The sequence below is a fragment of the Notechis scutatus genome, chromosome 7 (genome assembly GCF_049901735.1).
Source record: "Notechis scutatus isolate UNSWTSFEM ecotype Mainland chromosome 7, rNotScu1.2, whole genome shotgun sequence".
Lineage (NCBI taxonomy): Eukaryota > Metazoa > Chordata > Lepidosauria > Squamata > Elapidae > Notechis > Notechis scutatus.
Genome location: NC_142015.1, coordinates 7,779,942 through 7,793,648, shown reverse-complemented (window position 1 = coordinate 7,793,648; position 13,707 = coordinate 7,779,942). Strand labels below are relative to the sequence as shown.

Genomic DNA, 13,707 nt, shown 5'->3' with positions numbered 1-13,707 from the left:
ATAGCCTTGCTCTGTTCTGTTCTATTTACTGTTATTAAAGAGTTGAAGTCACTGGTCAGATGTCTGGTCTCCATTATTCTCCATACTTAACACTGGCGACGAGGATGGGATACGGAGACCGAAGAGCTGACTAACCTACAGAGCAACCAACAGAGCACGTGGTCGAACACGCACCATCAACGGCAACATGGCCAGCGGTGCCGTACCACCCGCTCCATTCAACCCAGAAACCGAAGACTGGGAGGCATACATGGATCGGTTCCAGATGTTTCTGGAGACCAACAATTTGAAAGATGCGACAACTGGCAAAAAAAGAGCTATCTTTCTAACTCACTGCGGGCCTACCGTGTTTAAAATGGCAAAGTCACTTGCCAAGCCAGCAGAGGTAAAAGAGATGGACTGGGACGTCCTCGAGCCTTTACTACGGGCTCACTACGCGCCCACCGTGCCAACCTTAGTCAGAAGACACGAATATTACCAGAGGGATCAACAGAAAGGCGAAAGCCTTGCCAATTACATCGTGGACCTCCGCAACCTTGGAGGCCTCTGCGGATTCGCAGACTTAGAAGAAGCCCTCCGGGACCGCCTGGTTCTGGGCCTAGAAGACGGCACGATCCAGAGCAAAATCATGGCTAAGGGGGACATCAGCCTCACCGATGCCCTTAAAGAAGCCTCAGCAGCGGAAGCGACCAAGGTCGGCAGCCCGAATGCGCCGCACCAACGCACCGCTACGCAAACTCGCCACTGATACCTCGCCTCGCTCAGAGAGACACCCGGTATCAACTCACCACGAAGACCTAGAGTCCCCGTCCGACAGCGATGAGGAAGAGGTCAACCGACTTCGAACGGAGCGAGACCAGTCCACACAACACTCATTTCGACCGTGTGCCGGCTGTGGAGCCAATCACCCACGATCCGGCTGCAAATTCCTCGACGCACTCTGCCGCAATTGCGGGAGACGAGGTCACATCGCAAAGGTTTGCAGAAGCAAACAGAACTCCAAACCCCGACAGGCGAATGCCAATCTTCAGGATTCTTCGGCACACACCGAGAAAAATTGAACCACCAATGGGAAACCACTCCTACAGAAACAAACCGTCCACCACTTCCACCAGGCGCGAAGAAACCCGGCGGGGAAGAGACCCACCAAACAATCACCATAGGCCACGCTACATCCCTTGATGCCGGGAAAATCCGAGTAAAGGTCGCCATCGAAAACAAACCTTGTGTGATGGAAGTGGACTCGGGATCTTCCCTCTCGATGGTATCGTGGAAACGCTACAACAGCTCATTCCAACGATTCGCCGCCAAGACCTTAACCCTCAAAGGGTTATACTCAAAGACTATCAGGGTAACAGAATTCCCGTTGTCGGGTCCCGCAGATTCAGGTCTCATTCAAGGACCGCACCGTCGCACTACCACTGACTGTCGTGGACGCGACAGGCCTAGCCTTTAGGCCTTCAATGGTTCAGACCGCTCGGAATCACTGTGCGAGTCCACAGGGCCGAGAGCAGCGATTGGGAGGAAGCACTCGTGCAAGAATTCCAAGGCGTTTTCGCGAACGGACTAGGCAAGTACAAGGGGACCCGATCTCGTTTAACTTGAACCCTGAGATAGCACCCATCCGCCTTAAGCCGCGTCGGGTGCCGTTCGCCTTGAAGCCTAAAATCGACGAACAACTCGATAAGCTAATAGCGCAGGGCGTACTGGAACCCACCGACCACGCCCGTTGGGAAACCCGATAGTGACGCCTATCAAGCCTGATGGGTCCCTAAGAATTTGCGGAGACTACCGGGCCACCTTAAACCACGCACTGCAGCAAAGTGCATATCCAGTGCCGGTAGTGCAACACTTGCTCCATTCCCTGGGTGGCGGGAAAGTTTTCGCCAAACTAGATCTAGCCCAGGCGTATCAACAATTGCCTGTAGATCCAACCACAGCCGAGGCGCAAACGATCATAACGCATAGGGGCGCATTTAAATGCAACCGGCTCCAATTCGGGGTAAGCGTCGCCCCTGGAATCTTCCAGAGTTTAATGGAAAGGTTGTTACAAGGGATAAGAGGCGTTGTCCCATATTTCGACGATGTACTCATCGCCGCACCTAACAAAGACATTCTAGAAAAAGCGACTCAGAGAGGTTTCGAAGATTCCAAAATGCAGGCCTCAGAGTAAAAAAGATAAATGCCAGTTATGTACCGAAAAAGTAGAATTTCTGGGATATCTCCTGGACAGCCAAGGAATCCATCCCACCGAAGACAAATTACGGGCAATTAAAAAGGCCCCCACTCCAAGGAACAAGGCAGACCTACAGGCGTTCCTTGGACTTATCAATTTCTATAATGTCTTTTTACCCCACAAAGCAACGGTAGCTGAACCATTGCATAGACTATTAGACAAAAAAGCAACGTGGGTGTGGGGACAACGGGAACAACATGCTTTCCAACAAGTAAAGAAATTGCTAACTTCTGATTCTGTACTTATGCAGTACAACGAGACTCTGCCGCTCACTATCACGTGTGACGCATCACCTTTTGGGGTTGGGGCAATTCTGGCCCACGTATTACCAAATGGAGCGGAAGCCCCCATCGCGTTTTTTTTGCGAACCTTAGCTAAAGCTGAACGAAATTATAGTCAGCTGGACAAAGAAGCTTTAGCTATTGTGGCTGCAGTTAAAAGATTTCATGAATATGTTTATGGCCGTGCGTTTACAATAATCACTGATCATAAACCGCTACTGGGAATCATTGCGGGTAATAAACCAACCCCGTATATATTGTCCCCCAGAATGACCCGTTGGTCTGAATTCTTGGCGGCCTACAACTACACCTTGCAACATCGCCCAGGGAAATCAATTCTCCACGCTGATGCATTGAGCAGAACGCCGCTTCCAGACTCTGTTGTAGATCCAGCCCCCACCATCTCAACACTACAGATCGAAGCTCTACATGTGCCACCATTGACGGCTAGAGACATTGCCTTTGAAACAAAACGTGACCCAGTTCTGCAACACATCCTACGCGACAGACCAAATAGCACCGGAATGGGCGCCTTTCAAAAGCCGCCAAACCGAGCTGTTTTCCCAGAAAGGCTGTATCTTGTGGGGCGATCGAGTCGTAATCCCCAGCAAATTGCAACAAACTGTTTTGGCGGTATTGCATGAAGGACATCCGGGTATCGTGCGGATGAAAGCACTTGCACGCAGCTACGCTTGGTGACCGGGAATCGACAAAGAATCGAGGCCTGGGTCGCTACTTGTCAACGTTGCCAAGGCGTCAGCAACGCTCCGCCTAAAGCAATCCCGACCGAATGGGAAACTCCGAGGGGACCATGGTCCCGTATTCATATTGACTTTGCGGGGCCTACCAAAGGACACACTTTCCTTATTACCGTCGACGCCTATTCGAATTGGCTCGAGATCCATCGAATGAACACAACTACAACGGACTCAGTTATCAATAAATTAAACAGACTATTTGCCACACATGGGTTCCCAGACGTGTTGGTCTCGGACAACGGCCCACAGTTTACTGCGTTACCCTTTGAACAATATCTTGCTGATCGGGGCATCTGCCATGCGCTAACCTCGCCCGCGCACCCTGCGGCCAATGGACGTGCAGAACGCATGGTACAATTTGTAAAAAGACCCTTCACAAAATGGAATTCGGCAACATCGACGAGAAAATCAATCAAATTCTCTTGTTACAGCATATCACGCCCCACAGCGTGACCAACAAAACACCCGCTGAACTTCTTATGGGGCGGAAACTACGATCGCACCTTGACCGGCTCCACCCCGCATTTGCACCGGAAAAGCCCTTCGGCTCCAGCAGCAAATGCCGGGAATTTAAGGTAGGCGATTTAATCTTTGCCAAAAACTTTTCCGGCGACCCGTTGTGGATACCCGCAACCGTTACCCACCTCACCGGGCCTAGATCTTACCGCCTGCTAACAGACGATGGGAGGGTGTGGAAACGCCACATAGACCAACTCCGATCGAGATTACCACCCAGCGCCCATGACTCCCCAGGTTCACCAACTCAAGGGGGAGGAAATATCGAGGGAATTGACTTTGATATGACAAATAGCGGCCAACGGAAACCCTACGGCCCAGCGAGACACCGGGCGTGAAGCGGGGAGGGAGTTGACTTTTTCAGGGAACTGTAATACGGGAAACCGAACTGCAAAACCCGAAGAAACACGGAGTAGCGGAGACAACCAGAGTGAAAGCAGCACGGAATCACCGTGCAGCGAAACAGAATTTAATAAAGATCATCCAAACGCTCCACGGAACCGGACCTTAGACCAAAACCGGTGGAGCCTCGGAAATCATCCAGGCAGACCAAACGGCCTGTCTATCTTGAGGATTTTATTACAGCTCCCCTCAAACGGAACCCAAGGGGAGGGGTGTTGTGAATCAATAAAAGTTAATAACTTAAATGCAAATCAGGGTTTGAAAACCTGCACACTTGATTGGTCCTTATACAACAACTTTGGATTGGGCCAGAACTAGTCCCTGATTGGCCACTATTTGGACTATTCTTATTGGTTATTAGTTTAAACTTGTTGCTCATCTCATTGGGTAATAAGGTAGCAGCTAACCCTATAAAAGGGTTACTGCTACCCATAGCCTTGCTCTGTTCTGTTCTATTTACTGTTATTAAAGAGTTGAAGTCACTGGTCAGATGTCTGGTCTCCATTATTCTCCATACTTAACAAGGCCCTTGCTCCCAAGAAAACTTCAAAGTCAGAACTCAGAGCTGAAAGGCAGAGACATGCTGCACTGGAAAAACAGTTTGCCAAAAATTTCCAGCAGTTAAAGGAACAGGGCCTTTCTCAGTCAGGAGACTCTCAGACCTATACTGATCAGGCCCCAGGAACTGTGGGGTCAGAAGATAGTTTAGTGAGCCACCTTCAGGCATGGTCCTCTGAGAGGCCTGATGAGGCCTCCATTCCCCAAGACTTTAGCAGGATTGGGCCTAGCTTCAGGCCTGCTAATTGGGATACTGGAATTTACAACCCTCGGGGTTTTTTGCCTCAAGAGTGATATAGGCCCAGTGTGGAAGCTTCCTTTATCCCCACTGTGGCAGGGCTCTGCCCTATGGTTTCCCCCTCAAGACAATAGGCCCCAAAATATACAATCTATGGTCTCTGTGGCAGTCAGAAAGGGCATCGTTGTGGGGTTCCAGCAGCTCCTCTGACCAGCAGCACCACCCCACAAGTATCCTTCCCACTTTCTACCAGGGAAACCTCCTTCCTCCGAAGGTAACTTCCAAACCCCTGGATTTTCTGTATCCCTCCCATCTCCCTAACTGGGCAGGACAGGAAGATAGAGGCTCCTCATACCCCTCAGATCACAGCAGATCTTCTGGGTCAGAGGAGGAGGAAGGGGAACCCAGGGACCCCTATCTTTCAGATGAGGAAGAATGTAGACTGGAGCAGTCCACAACAGCAGCTGTCTTCAGACCTTCTTTATTTAGGCCCCTTCTTCAAAAGGCTTTAATTACTGCACAACTAAGCCCGGAGGAGGTGGCACCTGAACCCCCAGTGGATCTCATGGCCCAAGGGGACTCTTTATTCTCTAAGCCCATAGTGACAAATGAGGTGCTCCCCTCACCACTCTTATTTTTGGATTTGGTGAGGGATCAATGCTCTGCTCCCTTGTTGGGACCCTGCCCCTTGTCACAAGACAAAAAATTCTTCAATGTGGGGCCCTCCCTGGCCAATGCCCTAGCAGTGCCAGCTGTTGATCCCCCAGTGGTATCCACCTTTGCTTTTTCTGGAACCCCTATGGAACCAGAAGATGTCTTGAGGCCTGATGACAAAAAAATCAGAGCAAATCCTGTAACATACACACCAGGCCGCAGCTTGGGTGGTTAGTCTTCACCGCAGCCTCGTTCTTTACAAGGTCAGTGTCAGGGTTCCAGCCATTGTCTGGTTTAAAACAGTAACTCCGAAACAGACATATCTCAAAGTAACTTATTAAAAACCATCACTGGTAATGTCTGTGAAATTTCAGAACTGAAATCATTCTGAGACCTTCCCACAAAAGTCAACCTCCCCCTCCCATTTTTCTACACCTCATTAATCACATGAACCAATTACTCTGCAGCTGCAATTTCTTAGTGCGACATACTAAATAACCTTGAACTTTCAAACTAAACTTTTTTCCCTTTTAAACTATTCAACTATATCACCCACCCCCAACATTCTTCAACTCTATGGCAGCAATGAATTCCAGAGCTGACAGGCGTCCCCCCTTGAAAATCCCTTTTCCTATAAGAAAAGAAAAACAAAACACACCCAGGGGTTAATACATTGTCCTTAACCCCCTCTCCCCTCTCCACTCTCAGGTAATGCTATGATAAAGTCCATTACGATTTCTTCCCACAGTTGGGTTGGTTCAGTGACTTGTTGGAGAAGGCCAGGGGTTTTTCCAGTTCTGTGTTTCATCATGGCACAAATTGAGAAAATTTTTACATAGTCCTCGATGTCAGGTTTCATTTTTGGCCACCAGAACGGTCTTCTTAGTAAATGTAGGTTTTTAAGAACGCAAAGTGTCCTCCTAGCCATGAGACGTGGTTATGCTTTAGTACCAGTAGTCTTAAGGTTGTGGGTACATAAAGTTTAGTCCCTTTCCAAGCCAGTTCCTCATTCATTGTTAATTCGAAAGCTTTCTGACAGTCCATGGTCCAAGCCAGGGGTTGACTGGACTTTGGTTTGGTGGGTGACAGCCCCGTTTTTAATAACTCCATTAAAGGGAGGGAAACTTTGGCAAATGAAGGAATGAATCATCTATAGAAATTGGCAAAACCCCAAAAACTTTGAAGTTGTTTTTGGGTTTTGGGGGGTTGCCAGTCTAGCACGGCTTTCACCTTTCCAGGGTCCATCTCAATTCCCAGGTTGGATATTTGGTAGCCTAAATAATCCAGCGACTCTTTGTGGAATTCACATTTTGAGAGTTTTACATATAATTTGGCAGCTAGAAGTTTTTCCAGGACTTGTCCGACCAATTTGACATGTCCTTCAATGGTTTCACTGAATATAAGGATGTCACCAGGTATACGAGGACCCCCCGGTACAGGTGCAGATGTAGCACTTCACTGATGAGTTGCATAAATACTGCAGGAGCCCCCTGAAGTCCGAAAGGCATGACTCCGAATTGGAAACTACCCAAAGGACAGTTAAAAGCTGTTTTCCACTCATCTCCCTCTTTGATGTGGACCCAGTAATAAGCTTCTCTCAGATCTAGTTTGGTGAATATCTTGCCTTTCGATAGGTGGTTTAATAAGTCCTTCATGAGGGGGAGAGGGTACATGTTTTTGATGCACATGGTGTTTACGCCCCTAAAGTCCACTCATAATCGCAATCTGCCATCTTTCTTCTCCTTGAACAACATGGGGGCAGCTAACCTCGAGTTGACAGGTTCAATAAAACCACGGTCCAAATTGTTGTTGATGTATTTTCTTAATTCAGTCATTTCAGCAGGTGTCATGGAATACATCTTTGGTTTTGGTAGTTTCACCCCAGGCTCTAATTCTATGGTGCAATCAGTGGCTCGATGTGAAGGTAAAACATTACACTCTTCTTCACTGAATGCTTCAGCCAAGTCTTTGTATTGGTTGGGTATTTGGGGGTATCTAGGAGAAGGTTGGATGCTGTGCATGCTGGTTCAGGTTTTGGGTTCAAGTTGGCTGGTGGTTTCTTAGTGGGGGGAAGGGAGGGCAATGGGCCCAGCCCAATGATGATTTTCCTGAATCCATCCTCCCATTTGATGGTAAGGGCCCATTTGTCTAGCCAAGTAAGTCCCAATATGATTGATTCTGACATTCTGGGGGCCACTGTTGAGGTAATTCCCCATTAGGAGAATGAGTGCACACAGGGAGATGTAGTGAGAGTCATGTTGAATAACACACAACCAGCACACAGATACACTGAATAGTAAAATGTAGGTTTTACTTCCAGTAAATGGTTAAGCAAAGTACAAAAAGCAGTCCAAGTCATACACGGTTAAAGCAGTCAGTATTCAGTCCAGGGATAATCCAAAAATAAAGTCCAGTATCATAAACAGTTCAGTAACAGACTTACATCAAATCCAAGAAGAACTATGATCAGCAACACTCAATAGGGAAAAAATTCAGTAACCAAAAACAGCGAACATCAGAACATTGACCAACTAGCAACTAGCAACACTCAAAACATAACAACCCAGGTTTCTGGCTCCATCTTATGGCCGTTTGAGGAACCACACCCAATTACAATTTTAGCATTCCCTTAAAGATACAGTCTATCCTGGTTTATATATTTCTAACCGAACGGTTAGGTGACTATCAATTCCTAACAGCCACTATAAAGTGTATGAGTTTGCAATGAGGACCCATTTCCATCTTGATCAACTCTGTCATTTGGGTAGCTGGGGTCCCCCCAATTAATGTCTTATCCACTTGCTCAAATCTGATTGGGCATCTTAGTGGGTTAGTCTTTATGACCAATTGCTCAATGATAGGAAGCCCGATAAGGCATCTAGAGCACCCAGTATCAATGACAGCTTCTAACTCCCCAGCCTCCCCTGTGTAAGGTACCACTAGTAGAGGGGACTTTCCAGGTTGTGTCTAGCAAACCTGCTAATGTCCAGAGGTCTTCCTTGACTTTTCCAACCTCTGACAGCTGTACTAGACTTTGATTGTGGTGCTCGTGGTGCTGGTGCAGAAGCCAGACAGTCAGCTGCTCTATGCCCATCCTGGCCACAACGGTAACATTTTATCATCCTGTTGGGTTGGATACGCATAGTTTCAGCCGGTTTGGTCAGCAGTCTCCTAGCCACAGTTTGCTTAGGTGGGCCTTCAGGAAGGGTTTTTCTATGTGGATTGATGTTGTGGTCTAATCTGAGGGTGTTAGTATGCCATGCTTGCAGAGTCTCTGGTATTCCCCTAATGTTACAGGCCTTCTTTACTTCAGGGTCAATGGTGTTCTTAAAGTAGTGTAAAGTCATTCTTTCAGGCCAATCCATGAGATGGCTCACGACCCTTCTAAAGTCCCAAATAAAGTCTGATAAGGGTCGCTTGCCTTGTTTCATTTCCATTAACTTCTCTTCATTCTCCGCCACCTTGTCTGGATTTTCAAATCTGAGTCTCAATAATCAAATAAACCCATTTATATCTTGTAATTCTGGGGCTTGTTCATTTGTAGTTGGGCCACCCAGTCAGATGCATCCCCTTCATTCATCCCATCTGTTATGGCAGTAACCAAATCACACTGTCGCATATTGATCTCCAAATTGGTCTATGTGGGACCAGATTCGAGTGAGGAAGTAATTAAAATGCTCATGGCGGCCATCGAAAACAGCTTTGAATGGTATTTGGGCCGGTCTGCATCGTGGTTGGGGAGGTGGCAACTGCAGATTGAACTGGAATGAAAGGAGCCTGATAGGCTGCGTATCTAGTCTGGGCAGGGGCCCTAAGGCCTGGCTGGGTTGTGCCTCTCTGGGAGAGGGGTCTCTGTAGGGTTGCTCCAATTGGGGTTTGCATTTGTGGTTGCCATGAGGAAAGTGGGTGTTGCCTGGTTCCCTGCCTGGTTGGAGGGGGAGTGCCTGCTGTCTGCTGTCTGGGTAGATACCCTTCAATCCAGGGCTTTGTTGGCACCATCATCCATTGGCACTGAATCCACCCCTGGCCTGGATAAAATCCCCACCCTGGAGGGATACTTTCTGCAGGGGGTAACCTTCTTTCTGGAAAGTGGGGAGCAGGACTTGGGGTTTGCAACATACCTCTGGTAGTCAGCACCTCTTGCTGGGCCTCTCCAACTGGCATCTGTGTAATCTCCTCGTTCCTCATGATACTTGGGTTAGAGAAGATGGATTGTGTCAGGCTTCAACTTGTCCAGACAGGCTGTGGCTTTGAGACCAAGCTTGCCACTTTTAACTGGTGGAATTGGTGTTGTAATTCCGCCATCGATGGGCTCCCAGAATCAATCTTGGGGTTATGATCTTGAGAGAGTTCCGACTCAATTTGGGTCTCCTCCCTCCAGTCTGCTTCCTTTGCTGTATACAGAGGGCTAGTGAAAGATTTTTCTTCAGGCTGTCTGTGTAAAGTTGTTTTGCAACTCCCCCATGAGTTAGAACGTCTTGGCCTGGCTCCCAAATCCTTTCTCTCCTCTGCTATTCTAAAGGCATCCATCATCTCCCCCAAAAGGGGGCTGAAAGATTCAGCTAATGCTCCAGAGCCCCCCCCCAAGCCCTATCCTGCTCACCTTCAGTGTTGGCTGATTCTTGAGCTTTCGCCATCGCTTGAAAAAAAAGTCTCTGGGGTATCAGCTCAAGCCCCGTTAGAAAAAAGTGAGTTCGGTTTAAAACAGTAATTCTGAAACAGACATATCTCAAAGTACCCTATTAAAAACTATCACTGGTAATGTCTGTGAAATTTCAGAACTGAAATCATTCCGAGACCTTCCCACAAAATTCAACCTCCCCCCTCCCACTTTTCTATACCTCATTAATCACGTGAACCAATTACTCTGCGGCTGCAATTTCTTAGTGCGACATACTAAATAACCTTGAACTTTCAAACTAAACTTTTTTCCCTTTTAAACTATTCAACTACATCACCCCCCCCACCCCAACATTCTTCAACTCTGTGGAAGCGATGAATTCCAGAGCTAACAGTCAGCCGTATGTTGGTTACACCAACTTCAAGACTGGCTACCCAGCACTGATGTCACAGTCCACCCAGACCTCAACAAAATCATTGCCATTGCTGAATTCACGGCTGACACTACCCCAAGCTCTGCCAGATTCATGTCAAAGGCAATGGCTTCCTCTGTGTCTTCAAGTCACCTCCTCTGGTGTCTGCAGTGCAGTTAGCTTGTTCATATGACCAAGGTTGTAATCAGGGTCTCTATAACATAGCAAGAAATGAATTGTGGTATTTAGGGACAGTTCGCAGACAATAGTCTCAGTAAGAGCAAGCTCCTGTGTAACATTTATCTTTTTCAAACTTAGGGACTTTTTATAGAAGATAGCAACACCACCCCCTCTATGGTTATCATGGTCAGACTGGAAAACATGAGCCATCACTGTTCTTGAACTTGGGGCCGTCGCAGGAAATATTGATGATTTCATCGGGAGTGATGGTTGATGTCTGGAAGTTGCTGATGAAGTTGCGAACCTTTGTGGTGTCATCAGATTCATTGGTGTCATCCAGTCCAAATAAGATAGTGTTGGGATGCTTCTGTTCATGTTCAATTGCATCTTTGATAAGGAAGGAGATGTTACTAGCAGGATTAGTGATTTCCAGCAGCTTGGGTTGTTGAGCTGTGTCATGATTACGGGATACTGGTGCTTCACTTTTCTGCATTTTATCCTTTTCTTCAAGGGATGCTGGACATGCTTCCAAAGTATCCACCCATTCAAGCAAAACAATACATTTGTCAAGTCTGGGCTTGCAGGATGGGCAGAATAGTGGAAATGCAAATTGGGAGGTTTCTAGTGATGTTGATTGAAGAAACTGGGCTACACCTTTGGTTAACCCAAAACACTTGTAGTGGGCGTATGAGTCCATAGGGAGCACTTCATAGTGCTCTCAATCTCCTCAAATGTTTCATCACAGACAAAGCATGTGCAGGATTCATAAGACACATCAGTAGCAGTCCCCTTCTTTTTGGGTTGGGGCTTGGCAGTAGAGTGTCATGATTGTCTATGGATTGTCTGTTTTTTTAATTACTATTTTTTATTTATTTAGTGTGGCTGGGTTCTTTAGAGTAGCCAGTGGGAGCCTCAACTTAGCTCACCTTGTCAGCTCTTGGGAAGTTGGCTTTCCTTTGAAACAGTAGCCCAGCTCACTCCCCAGGTCTCCCTGGCTGCCCAGCTGTTTATTGCCATTAATTAGTTTTATTGCTTACTTTTCTGGAGGGACTCCTCTGATCGCCTTGGCTTCCCTCCCTGTTAGCCTCGGGTAGGGAATTGTCTTGCTGTTTGTTTGGCCTCAGGCCTCTCTGATGTTACCAGCTAGTTCCGGCTTCCTTCTTTTGGCAGCAGCATGTGAGGTGTCATCAGCTGGTCTCTTGGCACAGTGCAAATATTGATAGGTCCAAGCATGGAGGCAGAGAGAAGACAGGTGATCCAGACAATCTGCAAAGCTGCCTGACTCATGGGGGGGCTCATGGGAGGCTTGCATGGTGGAACCAGAAACAGGCAAATTGCTCCATTACCAAATGCCCCATAGGTGATCAAACACTTTTCACCTGGATGGAGAAATGATGGAGACTCAAAGCTTTGTGTGCTTCCAAAGGGGATGGTTTGAAATGGAGCTAATTGCTCAGTTTCAAAATGTCCACTTTGGTTGAAAAGTGTTTGGGTAGGTACCACAAGCCCTGTCCTCTGTCCCATTGTCTGCTTCAATCAGGGCCAAGCTCTTGGCATGCCCCAGCCTCCATCTGCCCTGCTAGGAGAGTGAAGAGTGTCATCAAAATGTGCCATCAATGAATTAAAATCAAGAAAGTTTATCAGATCACCTTGGAATCTTCTCTAATAATCACTGGTTATAAATCCATGGAATAAGATTTTGACTAGGAAGGGAGGGAGGGAAGGAAGGAAGGAAGGAAGGAAGGAAGGAAAGGAAGGAGGGAGGGAAGGAAGGAAGGAAGGAAGGAAGGAAGGAAGGAAGGAAGGAAGGAAGGAAGGAAGGAAGGAAGGAAGGAAGGAAGGAAGGATAAATATCTTGATCAGTTTGGCTGGAGTCCTTGTTGGCTCAAGGATAATTTTTTGAGATTTTTCCAAAAAAGAAGATAACCTGTAACAGAGCATTCTTTTTCTATAGATTTGAGAAAGGGGTGGGGGGGGGGGTCATAGAAATCTTCTCTGAACAATTAAATTTTCTTAGAAAAGCTACTTTTGCTGATTTAATTTTTCCTGAGTTTTCCCTCTAGATGTATGCTAATTTGCAATAGTCACTATTCAATCTTTGATTCATAGTATAAAGAATAAAATCTGTATTAATCTGTAATTATGATAGAAGTTTGTCACGCACTTAAAGGAATTCACACTCTGACAAAACTGCTGAAAATCCAAAAAGCTATGCTGCTAGAGATGATGTAGCTGGTTCAGATGGCAGGTTTTGAATGCAGTTTGAAATTATATTTAGTTAGCTAACTTTCTCACCCAGTGTAGCGGATTTTGCATTGAGATTTTTCTGCTGTGGGTCATTCACCCATCTTTCTTAACTTCTGAGTTTCATCCTGCAAACTTTGCAATCAAGCAGATAGTCTGGAGCCTGGTTTAAGCCTATGAATAATGTGAGATTACATTAAAAAAGAACTTTCTAAGGTTTAGCTTTCCTGAAAATATCATTCCCACAGGCAATGGATTTTTTAAAAGAAAAAAAAATAACTTTATTTATTGATTGGCTTTGGTGCCAGACTGTCTGAGGCTTTTGTACTGCTAGGTTAAAGCTGTCATAATTAATGTATGTATCTGCAAGCAGACATGGACAGAGATTCATAATTAGTTAAGGGTAAGTGAAGTTTGACATGAAGGAGGCAATCTATTATAGCTGTGGAAGGTTCCTAGTAATGCTTCTTTTTCGTTCCTTGTGGGCTAAAATCTGGTTGTCCTCTTGCTCCCCCTGCTGGCCATACTTTGATGATACCAAAAGAAGGAGGAGGAGGAGGAGGAGGTGGTGGTATTCAAGGTAGCCACATTTTGTCTTAATAAAACA

General features: G+C 46.6%; 1 long non-coding RNA gene across 1 annotated transcript; it reads right to left on the bottom strand.

The window, feature by feature from the left end:
- Positions 1-5,917: 5,917 nt before the first annotated feature.
- LOC148130023 (uncharacterized) lies at positions 5,918-13,274 on the bottom strand. The gene is made up of 3 exons (XR_015750342.1): positions 13,152-13,274; positions 10,443-12,435; positions 5,918-6,037 (listed from the first exon to the last, which is right to left on the bottom strand). It is a non-coding gene; the product is annotated as an uncharacterized LOC148130023 (long non-coding RNA).
- Between the last annotated feature and the right edge of the window lie 433 nt (positions 13,275-13,707).